The sequence below is a fragment of the Haliotis rufescens genome, unplaced genomic scaffold, assembly GCF_023055435.1.
Source record: "Haliotis rufescens isolate VD_foot unplaced genomic scaffold, xgHalRufe1.0.p SCAF_17, whole genome shotgun sequence".
Lineage (NCBI taxonomy): Eukaryota > Metazoa > Mollusca > Gastropoda > Lepetellida > Haliotidae > Haliotis > Haliotis rufescens.
The window spans coordinates 4,801,153-4,820,456 of record NW_025963857.1 but is presented as its reverse complement, the minus strand read 5'-3'; the positions used below and the strand labels follow the sequence as shown (position 1 = coordinate 4,820,456).

The 19,304-nt window shown below is 40.0% G+C and overlaps 1 long non-coding RNA gene across 1 annotated transcript; it reads left to right on the top strand.

Moving 5' to 3' along the window:
• The first annotated feature begins 13,955 nt into the window (after window positions 1-13,955).
• LOC124144119 lies at window positions 13,956-18,180 on the top strand. The gene is made up of 4 exons (XR_006862380.2): window positions 13,956-14,074; window positions 14,608-14,682; window positions 15,344-15,397; window positions 15,845-18,180. It is a non-coding gene; the product is annotated as an uncharacterized LOC124144119 (long non-coding RNA).
• The last annotated feature ends 1,124 nt before the right edge of the window (window positions 18,181-19,304 follow it).

Here is a 19,304-nt window from a genome sequence, read left to right as displayed (position 1 = left end):
AGAAAATAGAAATCCTATCAATATTAAAACTGACAATAGATATGTGTACCCTACTCACACACATGACTCCTAAAGAGGGACAGGTCTGCCGATATTGCTAAGGCAGAAGGCGACCTCTTAAACACTTAAAGCAACAACAACAACAACAACTGCAAAGTCACACTGCATCTGAATAAATCTTGGAACGCTAGCAACTCCGCTGTCACCGATGTCTCGGAAGATACCGTCAGACAGCACATGCTCACGTCTGTATGCCCTAAATCAAACTAAACAGTTTCACAGAAAAATTTTGTCGTGTTTTAACTGGTAAACGTCAAAATAAAAGAGACAGATCCCTTTTCACCGCCATACAAAAAAACAAACACCGAAAGCAGACTCAATTGTAAGATTCCGACTACACCATTGGCATGGTTTTTATAAACCACCAAATAGTGAGGTGTTCGCGTATGTAAGGTCAGCGTATTCTGCTCCACTGGTAACTCCCCCTTCACAAATACATGCACAGGCACGTCAATTGTTCACCTCAACAAACATTGGCACTCAGTCAAATAGGGAATTGCATTGGACATACGTTTGGTCACTGATGCCTCAGACTTTAAAATGTCCACAATTGAACTTTTTGAAAGCCTTACCGAGGCCTTGAATGTTTTAACCCTGACCAAACAACTAGCAAGCAACAGTTATTTGACTCTCTTTGAGTGAGTGAGTGAGTTGGGTTTAACGCCGCTTTTAACAGTATTCCAGTTATATCGCGGTGTGTCAGCTTAATGTGGGAGGAAAGCCCGAAGTGATGCAGGTCTCAGACGTTTACCACTTTGGTGAAACCCACGAGCACGGGTATGGTGCTGACAAACCTAGAAACATAATTGGGGCGAACCAGGATTCGAACCCACAATCATAGGTTTCTGGCGTGCCAAAGGGACGCAACTCTGCACAGCGAATCGCGGCGCCTTAGACGACTGGGCCACCCGTGCCCCCTACTCTCTTTGAGATCTTCGTGGAAAGATCATGTTGGATTGTATCTCAAAAGTTGTAACATGTAGACACCAAAGGCTGGATCTGTTGGAATATTGCTCGAAAAAACGCCAAAGTTGACAAATGGAAAGTTGAAGTCAACACATACACTGTCGTTGGTGTTGTTTTGTCACGGATATACACTTCAGGCTTTCCTACCACATCTAGCCGTGATATAACTGAAATACTGTTCAAACGCACTCCAAATCAATATATCGATTACCTAAAGAATATGACTCATGAGAAGGGGCATAAATGGCACAGCACATCACCAAAACAGCTGTATTTCATCACGTTTCTCTCTTTTATAGCGCTAAATAAGCTCAATAGCTCCAAGTTTGAAATTCATGTTTTTAGTTTCAGTGCAGAGATGTTAATATCAGGATTTATATGCGTTATACCACACTCTTGTGATCTGCAATAATGCTTGTTCCGTTATACCCATTTATACCGATATCGTGCACCTTAAGTACAGATGTATTATGCTAATCGTTAGGAAACGGTGTTTTTTGTTAATGAAGAAGCTGAATGACTGTGGTAGAGCTACTTGTGCAACTCATGTTAAATAATTACTCGATATTTATGGATTTGTTTATGTGTGGCACGAGCAGAATACACTCTTCAAAAAAAGAAACGCATAGGTAGATTTTAGGTTGGTTGTTTGGTTGGTTTGTTGTTTAACGCCACACTCAGCTATAATCCAGCTATATGACGGCGGTCTGTAAATAATCGAGTCTGGACCAAACAATCCAGTTTGGGATACACGATTGGGATACGAGGACATGCATCAACCAAATCAGCGAGTCTGACCACCCGATCCCGTTAGTTGCCTGTTACGGCAAGCATGGGTTGCTGAAGACCTAATCTACCCCGGATGTTCACGGTTCGGTAGATTTGAGAAAATATATATATGTACCTAATAAAGTCGCTATATTAAATTCAATATCATAGATACAAATATGAAATTTTGGAGCTCGATAGTCACATGTTGTCGTTGTCCAAAGGCATTGAAAACTGTTATTGTCATGTCTCATAAGGCCACAAGGTTGCGCTGAACTCAGTATCTCGTGTGACCGCCCCGGGCAGCAATCACGGCTCTGCATCTCCTCGGCACTGACTGGATAAGTGTACGAATTCCGTCTTGCGGAATTCTGCGCCATTCTGCTTGTAACGCGTTGGCCAGTTTTGTGGAGATCTCGACGGCCAGGGCAAAGCGTTGATGTTGGCATTATGAAGGTAGTCTACCGCGACACGAGCTGTGTGCGTTGTCCTGTTGAAACAGCTCCCTGTTGTATATTGAATACCGTTTGTCGAATATCAGGCCACCAACATTTTCCAAAAACATATATCCAAATTATATACCGGACTTTTTGTGTAGTCAGGTTCAATGAACTACATACTACCTGTGCGTTTCTTTTTTTGAAGAGTGTATTGAGGATGTTAATTGTTTCTTGCAGCCGTTAAGACATCGTTTGTTGGATTGTAACAAACAGAGTATCCAGATGAAAATATATGAGTCTTGTAAATGAAGGTATTATTCACACGTTAACATATTATTGGATATGGAATATTATGTTACAGCTTTCAGATATTGAGATCATATGCGTATGCTGTGCCTGTTGAGATTAAGTGAATTGCCTATACGGGGTAATTTGGGCAGAAGACAGGATCTTGTTTATTCACAAAGCTTTTGTCAGCTATGTAACAATGGTTGTATTTAGGACGAAGTCCATGTTGTGTTTATCTGCCCGTTTTACGCATTATTAAGACAAAAGTTTATTCCTCTTAGATATTATATCAATCCATGTCTTAATACCTTTAGTAATCAGACCGCCTCCCTGGTCTAGTGGTAGGTGGGGTGTGGTGGGGGGTTGAGGGTGGGTGGGTTGATAGGTTATTTGTAATGCCACATACGTACTTTTGACCATTGGAAAAAAAATACATTTTCCATCAACCAAGTTAGCGAGACTGACCACCTGTTCCTGTTAGTCGCTTCTTACGACAAGCATGGGTTCATGGGACGGTAGAATATGTGATACGAAGGGTAAAATATATGGTGTGCCCATAATAATCGGCACAGAAACTTGGATGCTTCTTGAAATGGCGTCATAGTCATATCTTCTGCCTATCTTGTTTGTATATGTCTTTTACTGAGGGTATTATAACGTGAAATAGTCTCGTTGTTAAAACGTTAAGTCATCAAGCCCAAACCCTAAATTTTCCATACTGGTGGTATTGCAGAATAAGTATCTTGGTGTCGTCATCCTTTATAGTGCTTGTGTCGAAAAAAACTCACTGACTTTTGTATTCAGGACTGATGATCATCTCAAAATAGTGCTATTTTATCCGGCGTTAGTCCACCTTATTTCCACATTGTTATGGTTTTCTTTGTTCTTGCGCCAAGCTTCAATGAAACCTTATATTAAGAGTTTTTAGTGCCACCGAAATATTCAGCAACAAGGGAGGCTTGCGTGTTAACACTCCATCCCCTTGATTTTTTTTCACGGACAATAATTTCATACTTTCGTATGACTGATCGGCAATAGTATCATTCAATATATACCCTAGAATTCAATTACATCAACATTCTGGATAATTGAATAATCGTATTACATACGGTTTGAATAAGCAATTTAGAAGTATTGATCTGCCTCGTATGTTTTGATCAGATTTGTTTTACAATAACGACCATAATGCAGAATGGTAACACAGATAGCATGGTAACGAATTTAATCAAACACGACACAATGATCCGGCGGGATGAGGAGAATCCCGAAGGAGTATGTGAGCGAGTTGTGTTTAAGGCCGCTTTAAACAGTATTCCAGTCATATCACGGCGTGTCAGCTTACTGGGGAGGAAAGCCCCAAGTGATGCAGGTCCTAGACGTTTACCACTTCGATGAAACCCACGAGTACGGGCATGGTGCTGACAAACCCAGAAACATAATCGGGGCGAACACTTAGCAGTCCCACGCCCGGACCGGAAAGTAGGGTGGTGCCATTTTGGAAGAGACTCCACGTGGGATCCAGCGGAAATACTACTGGCCAAGCATGTACCAAGACATACAAGATTACATCAAGACCTGTGACATCTGCTGGATATGCAAGCCACAAAAAAACTGAACCCATGGTATCAATACCAATATGGGGAACCTTTGAACCCTTCCACGTCGATATCCTTGGACCAATGAGAATTGAGGGAACTTTTGAACGCCTCAATGTCCACATCCTTGGACCAATGCCAAAGATCAAGAACGTTAACTCGTACATTCTTCTATTTGACTTCTTCCATTGACTCCTTTACAAAATGGATGGAGAGTTTCCAAATGAGAAAGCTGGATGCTACAGAAGTTGTGGACTTGCTGGTGAAAGAGGTCTTTAGAATGTACGGAGCTCCAAGAACATTAGTCACAGGCAAAGGAAGACAATTCGCTTCCAAGTTCGTCAATGCAATCTGTGAGTTGTATTAGATGAAACATGACTACATATTAATATCAGACCAACATAGTCTGCGATAGAAGAACCAGGACATAGCACAAATCCTGAAGGTCAAAGCCAACCCTCAACAGGACAACTGGGATGAGGTCTTACCATTCGCCATGATGGAAATCCATGAAAAGAAATCGATGGAAAGCTGTCACCAGGGAGTGTTGTATGCTGAACAACAAATGGAAACTGAAGAATGTTGTTTAGATCATGTTAAAGACCTCCCAGTGGTTGTATCACTAATACCGTATTCGACGTAATAAGCGCCCAGGGCGCTCTCAAAATTAGAAATAGGGGCTCTTATTAGAATATTATTTTGGTGGAAAAAAAAGAGTTGAAAGATCGTAAATTTCGTGGTTTATGCTGACAGCCTGAAATGTTTACATACGACAGGTATATTTTCCAGAATTCAATTGCCAATAATTAAGGATGCACATAACACACGAGTGCGTATTATACACGAATAAATAAGTCGTGTGTACATTGATCAATCGGAAGGGGTGCTGATTGGGATTGTTCACTAGCCAATTATTAGCAAATATCGCCTTGGGCGCTTATTAGAGCGAATCGCTTATTACGTCGAATCCGGTATTGCTTGGCAGCATCAACATCACATAGCAATGTTGTGCGACATTGTGTCAGTAGTCAAAATAAGATCGTTGGTTAAGGAAGAGAATATATGGATGTCAACTTCTTTATTATGAGGAACAGAACGTTTCGGAGTATATGCTTACTAATAAAAATAATAATAATGGATTGTCTGGTCCAGACTCGATTATTTACAGTCCGCCATCATATAGCTAGAATATTGCTGAGTGCGGCGGTAAAGAACAAACAAACAAAATCGTATCTGACCTCAGGCAAAAGCATGTTCACATTCGCTGTTCTAGGCCGAGGCTTCTTATGTGAGCATAATATCATCCAGGAAATGTTCCATGGGTTTGGCAACGATGATGTGATAATAATTTTGAAAGTTTGGAAGTAAATTGGAATAATCGAGAACGATTTCGGTTACCTTTTCGTGGTCGCTTATCGTCGGGCTGATCCACGGCCCCATACATGGAGCGTTTCGTCAGCAGTAGGTGGTAGTGACGTTCACAGTTCACAGTTGGTTGTGAGTCGCTACTGAGACGTTCGCGGGACACAATAGCAACACTCGGGATATCGAATTATATCAGTGTGAAATACTCGCATCTGTATGGCAGGATCGACCGCGATCAATACTCAGCAGATACATAAATGTATGCGCAATGACGAATGATTAAACTTCGGTTTGTTGGTGCTACATTGAATTGACCCATAATAGTTTTTAATGTTAAATTAATGTCGGCAAATCTAAGATAACATACTTCTACATTTGAGGGGCTGAGTAATTAAAGTTGTCGATGTGAATTACAATGCCCCCGTAATTACCTTGAAACAAAGCATGTCTCTATATATTACATAACTACTGACCCGTGAAGATCCGGAGTAGAATAGGTCTTCAGCAAGCCATGCTTGCTGTAAAAGGCTACTATGCTTGTCGTGAGAGGCGACTAACGGATCGGGTGGTCAGGCTCGCAGACTTGGTCATCGTATCCCAATTGCGTGGATCGATGCTCATGATGTCAATCACTGGATTGTCTGGTCCAGACTCGATTACTTACAGACCGCCGTCACATAGCTGGAATATTGCTGATACTAAACAACCAACATCACTTCACATCACATAACTACAGTTAATCTGTCATTGCAATTTGTCAGTAAAATAAAAGAATCGGATGGTCCTTGACTATTTTAGTAGTATATATGAATATTGAAAGGTCTAATCTAAACTTTATATATAAGGTTGTGACATCATAATTGCAGTGCAGAATTTGTAATTAAACCTTACATGCAATGATCATACACTTATAGACTTCTTTCTCAATCTTGGCCCATAAATTAGCCTGCGCAACGTTTCTGGATGTTGGGGCGAAAGGTTTTGGTTCCGAAACCGTATTCTCTCTGTTAATCATTTTTCAAAGCTGATCTTTCTTCTTTAGACCGATCATAACATTTATATTTCATGATCCCCTACTATTTCTAGTGGGTGTCGTGTTTTTCAGGTCTTCAACGCTCAGGCCTCAATGCAACCCCGCCCGTCCGACGGTACTGGTCTCACAGCGGAGAAAATACACTTTTTGGTTTGCCATACATTGGCGTAATTAGGGATAATGACGTCGCCCCTCTATCGTGCCCACAAATCGCCATTTTGTCTGTTGATTGATATACTGTCTCGGGGGGGGGGGGGGGCTTTTTTTTAAAGTGTGTGCTTACTTCAGTTGCATTAGTGATTGTGAGTTCCCCTATATATGGAATACTACGGTCGCGTTGTCGCATGGTCGCCCTTGCAAAAACAACCAAAAAGTGTCAAAATGGGGCGACATGTTTTGACCTTAAAAAATGTCGCGTTGTCGCATTGTCGCGCTTTGGTAAAATACTAAAGATTATTCAAAGCGCGACAATGCGACAACACGACAACGCGACAATGCGACAACGCGACAACGCGACAATGCGACAATGTCCCTTGTGGTAATCCATGACTATAAGCGCACTCGTCAACGATAGTTCATAATTAGTTCATATATGGAAACAAAATCATTAGTTCATATTTGGAAACAAAACATAATTACCATAAGCAAAAAATATGTTCTGTTTTATTTTGTCCTGTTTATAACTTTAAATATTTGCTCTTTAACTCACCATGAACGCTGTTATATGCTACGGGGGGAAATAGTACCCCGAATGTTTATATATAATCCCAGATGTGTTGATAACTCAAAAAGATAAACAGTTGTAAACAGAATTATAATTTAAAATAGATTCTTCGTCTCAGAATAAGTAAACACGTTCGTAGTATCATCCCCGTTCAAGACTTTAAGCCTTTAATCACATGCGTAAGCAAATATTTCCGAAGATTTATATTGATATTGTCATGTCATCTCAACATTGGCACTACACACACCGAAATCGTTGTGCGAGTCATTAGTGCTTTCGGTATGGTTTTGTCATTGTAACACTCGCTTTGTTGTCTGTTTGCACTTGGAATACATTACCCTTCTTGTAAAGAATACTAGCAACTTTTCTTTTTACGTAGTAAATAGAGGACAGTAAACCTAGGCAGAGATGTTTGTAGGTACTCAGTTTTGAGGCAAAACTTTATAAGGTTTCGTTGTCGATCAGCGTGTTTAATTAAGTAAGTTATGTGTGCCACTGTGATTGATCCCTTTGGTGGTAATTGGCTTGGGTTTGGGGGTTGTTTTTTTTGTTGAACGCCGCATTTAGCAATATTCCACTTACATGTCGGCGGTCTGTAAGGCCAGGTTCACAGTGCCGATTATGGCAGATTACGTCAGTAAAAATCCTGAATGTGTGACTGAGCCCTAAATAATCGAGAATAGACCAGTCAATCCAGTGATTGACATCATGAGCATCTATCTACGGAGTCGGGATACGATGACATGTGTCAACCAAGTCAACGAGCCTGACCACCCGATCCCGTTATGCCTCTTATGGCATGCATGGGTCGCTGGTGGGGTGGTACTTAATGATTTCATGGATACTCGGCAGAAAACAAATAGAATGGATACCCGTATTAAGTCAGTATTTGCACACTAGCAATTGATTTTAATATCAACATAACCATCTTGAAACCAAGCTAATTCCACAACTCGTCCAGTGTTTTTGAGTAGCATAATATGGCGAACATACAATCGTGTGTTATTTTGTTTTTTGTGCAAATGCAGCCACTGAAAAGGTGAACACAGACGGGACCTATGTATCATTTCACTGCTTAAATGAGATGATGTTGGGCTTATTTAGACCGTCTTACGACTGATCATGTCAATCCTCTCCCATTTAAAACCGAATGTATTCTGTGGCAGCCATTCGGTCAAAAAATACAAAGTTGAAATAAAGGACAAAAGTACGCATAGTCAATGTTACGAATATAGAATGAATGTTACCAATTTATAGAGGTTATCACGCGAGTGTGTTTGGGGATGGTAAATATCCTGCATTAGGAATAAACATTGTATTTAGCTAGCCTTGGCGAGCTAAATACATAGTGTTTATTCCCAATACACGATATTTACCATCCCCAAACACACAAGCGTGATAACCTCTTCATCATATAATGTCATCTTTAATTCTGTGCTTCAAAATCGCTTTCCCTCTCTCACAAACATTACCGAAACAGTGTAAGTTTTCCTGGAATGCGCGCATCAATATTTATTACGCCACAGGTAAGTGATGTGTCAGTCGGACAGTGACAGTAGCCAATATAGTTCCAACTGAAATCTGTTCCTTATACAGTGGCGAAGCAACATATACGCAAAACAACAATTGTTTGTACTTGCCTTTCGCGGCAATCCATCGGTCTGTCCGCTAGAGTAACTGCCCTTTGTCAAAGGGAAGCTACTCTAACCCTAGTCTATGAGACGTCACGGTCAGACTTTGTTGACAGTCGGTCTGTCCTGTCATAACGTTAAGAAGTGTAGTCAGATGTACACAAAGCGAGAAAACGAAACAAGGTAAGAATTCGAACATATTTCGGCCAAATCCAACTATTTTAGTTTGTGGAGAAGGTTTCAAGCCGCAGAGGGTTACAAGCACAGATATGGCTCTTGATCCCGCTTGGCTAGGCCCCGTGCCCTCGCAAAATTGTTCGAAATTAATATCTCCAAAGTTGCTAAAACTTATAAAATGCCTTAGCTACGTCACAGTTAGACACTGATTTTCAGTATATTAGACTGTTCTTTTGAAAATGATAGCAATCATCCCTGTAGTTTATCCAGATTCGCGATGGTTAATTCTGACTTGATCGCCGAATGACGAGGGGGACGCCATGTTTGTTTATATAAACAGCGAAAGTAGTCCCTACTTGACCTTTGATATTTGCATCTCTATCCGCATATGACCCCAACGGATATCGTTTTTATCCGTTGGCTTTATCCTGCCGAGAAACCTACTCATTGTATGATAAATGTGTATAAATGTGAGCAACACAACAGCGAGGGGCACAATGTATTATGTCATTCCTCGTGCACCCACAGTGTGACGTCATGTTATTATGACAAACCTTCAGTCATCGTCACCTGGAAAGCGGAACGTTTTGATAAATATTTTGTAGACCATATGAATTATGGGAGCTTCATTCTAACTACCGATAGCCTTCTAGAAGGAGAAGTGGAAGCAGATGAGTAGAAGGAGGAGAAGGCGGGGGGGGGGGGGGGGGGGGGTGAGAAAAAGGAGAAGCAGCAGAAGGAGGGGGAGAAGAAGAAGAAGCATAAGAAGAAGCAGGTGACGACTAAGGAGGAGAAGAAGGATAAGAAGAAGCAGAGGAGACGAATAAGGAGGAGGGGAGAAGAAGCAGAAGAAGAAAGGGGGGAAGGAGGGGGGGAAGAAGAAATATATTGGAACGATCTATGTTCAAATGACTTCTGTTTTGTCAGAGTACTGTTGAGGAGGATCTTAATGTCAGAGCTAAGACTCCTAGTTGGAGTGTACATTGAGATTAAGTCTGTGAGACATGCGGGGCTGTACCGTGATAGTATTGATAGATTATGGACAAGATCTTAAAGTCTACCCTCTCAATGACAGGTAGCCAGTGTAGTGACTTCAGCACTGGTGTGATGTGTGCGTGTTTTTTGGGTACGATTTTTAATCCTATTTGCCGTGTATTGAACAGATTGTAGTCTAGAGAGGAGGTATGTTGTGATGTTGCGAACGGACTGTTGCAATAATCAAGTCTTGAAATGACAAAAGACTTTACAAGAAGATGCGCTGCTTCGTTTGACAGACTGCGAATGTTACCATTATTTCGTAGATGGCGTTTGCATAATTTTGCAAATTTTCGTTATTTGATTCTCCATTGTGAGGCCAGGCTCCAGATAAACCCCAAAGGTGTTAGCTGAATCAGATTAGTACTAATCCCAGCCAAATCTCTTTTGGCGTTGGCACCAATCAACAAAGCCTCAAGTCTTGCTGTCATTCAGCTTCAGTCTGTCATCCACTATTTGACAAGTTTTTGACGGCATTCAATCCGGTTCAGTTCCACTTGCATCAGATCGGAGACAACTTTTCGATCGCTGATTATCATCTGCATTACTATGGTGGTCTTTGTTATAATAATGGCAATCATTTCAAAAGCAAAGCGCAAAAATTACTAACGAATAGATCTAACAGACTGAATACTGGCTGGTCACCGACCACACTGCAGAATATGTGTTTAGATCCTAAGCACAAACCTAAACACGTTCCTTGTCTAAACATGTTTATGTCTAAACGTGTTTAGGGTCTAAATGTGGTTGGTTTGGTTATTGGATTGTTGTTTTACGCGGCACTCAGCAATATTCCGGCTATATGACGGCGGTCTGTAAATTATCGAGTCTGGACCAGACAATCCAGTGATTAATATCATGAGCATCGATCGACGCAATTGGGATCGATGACATGATTCATCCAAGTCAGCGAGCCTGACCTCCCGATCCCGTTAGTCGCCTCTTGCAACACGTATAGTCGCCTCTTACAGCAAGCATGGGTTGCTGAAGACCTATTCTACCCGGATCTTCACGAGTCGTCTAAATGTGGGAAAGACCCGTATTTTCTTTATTCTAGTCCTTGACGCTACCACCTTTGTTACGGAGGCTGTTGTCCACACAGATATCAATTTTCCTAGTCAACATTAACTTAGTTTCGTTTATTTGTACATTTTATGTTAATATCGTATCAAGTTTGTTGAAAATCCTAGTGGCACATGTGTAATGCAAGTGCCTGTGTATCTGATTTGAATATCTAACTTTAATACATATTATACATCTTGTTAATATTTGACCTTAGATTTGCACTTTGTTTAAACACGTTTAAACACGTTTAAATTCCAAACAAGTTAAAACGCGTTTAAAATCTAAACATGTTTAGAGTATGGGGATGTGGTGTTTAAGTGGTGTTTAGGCTGTGAGACGAGGTGAGGTGAGGTGAAATTGGGTTTAACGTCGCGTCCAAGATTATTGCACTTAAATAGCGACGTGCATGCATGTGTGTGTGGCTGCTTGTACTAGTCCGGACTGATGCCGATTTATAGTGCTAGCCCACTGAGATACCATGCCGCAGTTTAACATGAATACCCCATTCAGACACAGTATACTGACTCCGAGCCGATCAGTCCTTGTTTTAGCCCCTTAATGCCGAGCGCCAGACAGGGTAACAACAAGTACCATCTTTTAACGTCTTTTGGTATGACGCGGCCGGGGATTGAACCCCGGACCTTCCGCTCTCCGGGCGAACGCTCTACCACTAGACCACGGAGGCGGTCGGCTGTGAGACGAAAGTTCATTTCCTTTGTTTAGACCCTTAAAGTGTTTAGATAGGACACACCAAATGTGTATTCCGTATATTATGTAAACACATATCCTAAACCTGTTTAGATCAAAACGTGTTTCGTGTGTGTTTACATTATTTACATCTATTTTTATACAATCGCCATAACACACTGAATGCATATATCACATATACATAGAATGATATCACGGATTAATCTGATAAATGTCGGAGAGTTGATCAAAGCGTAACGCCATCTGGTGCTCTCACTCATCACATTCGGAGGGGGCACGGGTGGCCCATTCGTCTAAGGCGCCGCGATTCGCTGTGCAGAGTTGCGTCCCTTAGGCAGGCCAGAAACCTATGATTGTGGGTTCGAATCCCGGTTCGCCCCGGTTATGTTTCTAGGTTTGTCAGCACCATTCCCGTGCTCGTGGGTTTCACCAAAGTGGTAAACGTCTGAGACCTGCATCACTTCGGGCTTTCCTCCCACATTAAGCTGACACGCCGTGATATGACTGAAATACTGTTAAAAGCGGCGTTAAACCAAACTCACTCACTCACTCATCACATTCGGATGTGTAGTTGTCCCTTCTGACATGTGTGATGAAAACTAAGAAAGAACTTCATTGATTCTAATATTGACCTTCATATAAATAAATTGCAACTGATTCAATGGCATTTGATTGGTTAACCAAGCTAATAAATTTGCGTTTATGTATTCATACACCGAAAAATTAATTAGGCCACGCCTACTTATGGTCTGTTGTTTTCGTATTGGATGATTATAGAATGGGCGGGGCTTGTGTTGCATAAAGTGCTGAGCGATGTCACTAATTTCGTATTTTGTTGCTCAGTGTTATCCCTTGTAGTTCGTTGTGAATAAATAAGCAATATGTGAAGTTATTATTGTATGTGTATTTATTTATGAGAATTGGCTGCAATATTTTGTAGCGTTTATGGAGTTATAAACGAAGAATCCGGTGAGCTCACTAACTTATCGTAAATCCGCTCCCGGGTGCAAACCGGCTTTTACGTGTATACCTCCATAATGGCTGTCAACTTCTTTATTATGAGGAACAAAACGTTTCGGTGTATATGCTTACTCCTTTACCGGGTTGCTAGGATGCAGAGAGCATATATACCGTATTCGACGTAATAAGCGCCCAGGGAAACTAACAGGGGAAGCCATGAGGAAAATTAGCACTGACTGAAATAAGCAAGGGACAAGTGGAAGCCAGCTGGATAATTTGTCTTGATATGGGATAATGCCATAGACAGATGGTGGCACAAATAAATTAAATCAATGTATTAAGTCCCAAGCACTAGGCAGCACTGGTCACGTTACGTGGCTAGATGGCTGGTATCTCCTGATATCATTGGCCTCTTGTACTTTCCTTTGACGCCATGGCAGTTGTTGTTGTTGTTGTTGTTGTTGTTGTTGTTGTTGTTGTAGTCTTGGTTCTTGATGTGTTCGGAAATGGCGGATTTCTGGTCAAGTTTGTTGACAGAGGTTAAAGGGTTTCCCCAATGAACCTGCATGGTATACACCTCTTCTGGGGTTGGAATTTCCGTTGCTGGTGTCTTTGCCATTGGCTCGGAGATGGGTTTTGATGGTCTTTCCACCAAAAAAAGGTGACATCTATGCTGGCTTTGTCCTTGATGAGGCGGGAAATCTGATGACCCCAATCTGACTCAAACCTGTCCCACCGCCCATCAGAATCACAAATTCTATGTCTTACAAAACGTCAACGCCAGGGTGTGATAAGTCTCACGTCGTTCATGTATGCATATCGATATCTACTAAGCGTTTCTTTCCGTTTTGAGGAGTGTCTGGTTTCTGATCTAGGCGTCTGATTTCCGCGGTAACCATGCAAGTCTAACCCATATTTCATCAGTTTGTTATCTAGGTCGTCAATAACAATAGCTTCAAACTTTGACCATCTGATGCAATAAACACTTTATAAACACAATCCAAGTTGCTTTGTGAATATAATTATATACAGAATTGTCAGTTCTAACCATACCTCTAAGTGTCGTTTTATTAATATTCTAGATCTACTTGGGAAAATCATCGGTGCTGGTAAACACAGGACAGGCCCTGTAAAAAAAGGTTTTTAACCGGTATGCATCATTCAATATTGCAATAGAGTAGCCTCCCTTAGAAATATTGTGAGCCTTTAGACCGAGCCTTTACATCAGGTACTTCGATATCCATTACACATATATACAGGTAAGAGGAATGGAGACTCTTGAAATACTTGTCAGAGTACGTCTTTCACATCGTGTAATGAAGTATTTATCGCCGTTTTATTGATCTGTATATCGCAGGGCAGGATTTAATCAGTTGACATCGTAAATGGACTTGAAATTGACCTTTACCTGTTTCTCTGTGCTAACGAAATATCTAGTTTCATTTTCTGAGGACTTCAGAGCTGTATCCCGGGATCGTTTTGTCCATTTCCACTACATCTAGACGTTTGAATGTAGTAAACTGAGACATTGTATGTATGTAGGCTATTTATTATAAGTTAGATTCATATATGCTGAGTGTATGGGTAGGCCTACACTAGGCAACAGACACAGAGGTATTTGAACGACTTGAATCAAATTTTCTAGGCCAATTGTTGACTCGAGCTTCGTCTCTTATTATAAACCAGTTTATAATATTGGTATTTCGATTTATCATACTTTAGTGGGTTTTTTATTACGATGAAATATGTATCCAAATTCTCTTATTCATTTACGACATAATGTCTTTTACAGCTTGAGAGATCTTGGGAGGCATCTATTCTGACACCTAGAACTGCTACGTGACCAGTGAAAATGTTTGGGAAAATAGTAAGTTAACAATTTTGTCCATTTCATCATGCAGATGGGAGATGGTTATATGTATGATATTAATAGGCTATATATGTAATGAAGGCAATTCCATATGCATCTCATATTCTCCCTGGAAATGTGCTAATTTGAAACAAAAACATAACTTTATGATTATTGAACCCTTTATGAAGATGGAAAATACTGAAAATTGTTGGTTGCTTTGATAGCAAAAGTGTGAACAATATGTCAGTACCCTAATTGCTACCAGGGGGGCACGGGTGGCCCAGTCGTCTAAGGCGCTGTGATTCGCTGTGCAGAGTTGCGTCCCTTGGGCACGCCAGAAACCTATGATTGTTGGTTCAAATCCCAGTTCGCCCCGATTATGTTTCTAGGTTTGTCAGCACCATACCCTTGCTCCTGGGTTTCACCGAAGTGGTAAACATCTGAGACCTGCATCACTTTGGGCTTTCCACCCACATTAAGCTGACACGCGGTGATATAACTGGAACACTATTCAAAGCAGCATTAAACCCAACTCACTCACTCACTCACTATTGCTACTACAAAGCCCTAGCTATCAAAGGGAAAGTGGAATCTTTGGTGGAATGAGTGGCACGCAAAACATTGACAATTCTTTGTGATATGCTGCTTTTTATATATGAGATTCTTTCAAATTCAGGCATTTTTCTTGGCTGGTGTCTATGCAGGCATATTTGCAGATCAACACTACACGGTAATTATTCAGCTACTTGTTAGATTGTTAGAATTATGTTGGGTAATTTCTAATCTTCTATACCTTGTCTGGACTAACCAGACCTGTGGTTAGTCACATGATATATTGTTTAATACCAATAACAACAAAACTCGTTCCATTACCAGTTGGTAATATTCGCTTTTGTTTCTGACTATGCAAATATTCCTTCTGACTTTTATATTCTTTAGGAAAGATATAGCTTCAGTCTACTTCAGTGTATGCATAATCACATCATTTTACATGTATCTAAATAGATTTTGCCAGGGCTCCAGTAAAACAGTTCCCAATCGGACATTTTGTTCTCAACTCTTGAGGATGTTGAGACCTACAGTGGATACCCGGGTTGTAAATGTGGACTCGTCTAAGTCCTACTCCATGCCGATTGTCTTGGCTGACAATGATGTCTTATCTGTTTTGTATTCACAGTTGCCCCGAGTTGATAACCCTCAGGATATCTGGGCCAAAGTGAAGGAGTTTTCAGAAAAATACAAGAAAGATGATTCCGGATCTTCAAAGGACTAGACAACCAGGGAACACACAAACACACTTGTAATAAATCTGTTTGAACGGTACGCTGGTGGACATGAATACTGATGTCGTCAAATCAGGGAGTGCTAGTGATTATTTCAGTATCAAACCACCTTATTTCCCCAGTGTGCAGATGTGCTCCTGTTGCTATGACAACACAGTGATGACCGTGGACCTGCTGGTTGCCCTCTGTTCACTATGTGCATCATCACAGCTTCCTGACCTACATGAGGGTGGCAGTATTTAGTAAGTTTATGTTTAGTTTGGCTTAGCTATTCATAGTCTGATAACGCACGAGTTCTGAAGCCACTATCAGTTTATAGACCAAGTTTGCTGCATATCTTTGGTGAGGGTCTCTAGTCATTCCTTGGTTGTCATAGCAACACATCCCGATATACACCTGAAAAATAATTAAGCACCCCTAACTGTATAATTCCACATAAAATAGCAAATTTTAGAAATCGTCTCTTGTATTTGTTTCTGACAAAACATATTTCTTAAAAAATTACGTTTACAAAGTGACGTACTCAGGGTAGACATTGAGCAAATCTAACTGGTCTGCAGTTCATTTTGGACGAGTGGTTTACGTAAGATAGCTAGATTTTGCAGGAAACCAACTAGTCAATTTTTACTAGTCTCAGACTAACAAGACCAGTATCGGTCTATCACTAGTACGGATTATGTCATGACTTATTTTTTAACTATTCCATGACAACAGTTATTTGATGACAAATCTCAATGGCTTCGTCTACTTCCCTGCATCTGTTTGTGCTGACTTTAATCAGGAATTGGTCGTATCTTATATATTTAACAAAAAGGTTATTGTCATATGTAGGTATCTCCAAACATATAAGGTATGAACATAAAGGAGTGTTGCTTAACTTTATTCCAGGTGTATATTTTAATTATATTTGTCACGACACGAGCCGAACTCATAACCTGTCACATCTGTTAGGGTGTCATGTAACACTTGGCGCCAGTCCTCCATCCCCACTGTAGTTACTCCCCTTGTTGAGGTTATCGCTAAGCCTTATGAGTATTGCATTATAAGACCATCCACTACCATTAACATGATGAGGCCACACATTTTATTTTTTCGTGTCACGGGTCCGTCGCCCTACTAAACATGCTAAAAAGTAGCAGGAACAGAAATAAATTAATCATAAAAATATATATTTTTATTGTCTCTCGCTAGTAATATAGTCCCTCTTTTACAATAAAAATGTTTATATAATTCCACGTGTACATCACTAGGAGTGATTCAAGAAGCAAGCTGCAGTATGACTTTCATATAAATAAATAAATGATTGATAGCTATTTATTTTTTTTGTTTCGACCAACCTTATATGGAGCAGCTGAAATAAATCTGTAAAACATAAAACTAAAAAAGTGTGGCCTTATCTTCTGGGTATATTTCACCCATGGTAGGGAATATTAACTTGGATGGTTGAAGAACTTATTTGATTCCCCTTGTCCCGAGCCTTGCATCACGACCATGTAATGTCAGGTGCATCCTTACTGCGAAGAAACATCCACACTTCAAAATTCATATTTACCATGTTTGCATTTCAATATGGCTACCAACATGACCAAGTTAGCATGTTTAAGGCAACAAGAAATAATCATACTGAACTGAAACTGAATTAACTCCCTTTATTTATATTTCATATATCATGTAAAAACAGACAGGTAGGTCTGTATATCAAGTAATTAAATTAGTTTGGTCACCTTTTTTTTTTTTAAATGTTTGGATGTGCAATTTTTTATATATATATTTTTGTCCTTAGGTTTGTTTGAGACATAACAAAAATCACCCCCTGAACTATATAATGTCTACATCCCTTGTGATAGCGGACTGTTTCCATTATTGGTTCTAGTGATACTCAGGATTCCTTGTAGAAAATCTTTGACACGTATTGCATTGTGAGATTGATGTGTGGATGTTAGTTAAGTCAACATGGTAAGGAATTTTTAGATGAAAAGAGAGAAATTGAATTTAAAAAACTAATCTCAATTTTTTTTAATATTCACTAAACATTCACATATTGTTTGGATGTGCAATAGACATAATTGTTTTAAAGGTAATGGTTTGTGATCATTACTCTCAGAAATTAGATCTGATGTTTGAATATCATTTAGTCATATTTTTTTTATTGTGATAAATAATATCGGAGTAACTGAGGAAGAGAATTTGTACATAGACAATAGAAGTGAATAAAGTATTTCAGAATGTGCTTGATTGCGTTATATAATTTTTGCAGTGTATGTAAAATGTCAAAGTTTTAATATTTGTTTGTTTGTTGTTTAACGCCGCACTCAGCAATACTCAGCTATATGATGTCATTCTGTAAATAATTGAGTCTGGACCAGACAATCCAGTGATTGACATCATGAACATCGATCCACGCAATTGGGATCGATGACATGCATCAACCAAGTCAGCGAGCCTGACCACCTGATGAGAATGTTGGGATGTAAAACATATTGGGATAACATGATTTATACATAGACATCGGTGAATTGTGATACTCTGTCTATTGAACACTTTACAATAAGCCTACCAATGCATTGATGTATGTTTTAATCCTGACAACTGATTTTTAAAAAGTTATATATATTATAAATTGCAATAAACCGACCAGAGCTATTTGTACCATACTGCCAATCACAAAAGAACATTTTCCCAAGCAGTTGCTACATTTTGGTAAGCAGTTGCTACATTTTGCTGAGCAGTTGCTACATTTTGCCAAGCAGTTGCTACATTTTGGTAAGCAGTTGCTACATTTTGCTGAGCAGTTGCTACATTTTGCTGAGCAGTTGCTACATTTTGCTGAGCAGTTGCTACATTTTGCCAAGCAGTTGCTACATTTTGGTAAGCAGTTGCTACATTTTGCTGAGTAGTTGCTACATTTTGCCAAGCAGTTGCTACATTTTGCTAAGGAGTTGCTACATTTTGCTGAGCAGTTGCTACATTTTGCTGAGCAGTTGCTACATTTTGCCGAGCAGATTTAGCAAAATGTAGCAACTGCTTAGCAAAATGTCGTCTTGTTGCATCATGATATAATTTATGTGGATTGGTGTAGTACCCCCTGTCTATACTACTAAATCTGATGACACAAGGCCATTAGTGCAAGTCTAAAATCACCAGTGATGTGAGGCACAACACAGTTGACTAGTTGATAACGTCTTGTTAGTCAGGGTGTATGGAGAAACTCAAGAGAAAGGGCAAATTAAGTTCCTGTATCTTGGTTCATAGCCCTAGTTTCATAGAGTGAGTGAGTGGGTGAATTGTACTGCCAAACTTCTATTAGTTATTTCACAATCTCATTAAAATCAGATCTCAGTTCTCTTAAAGAAA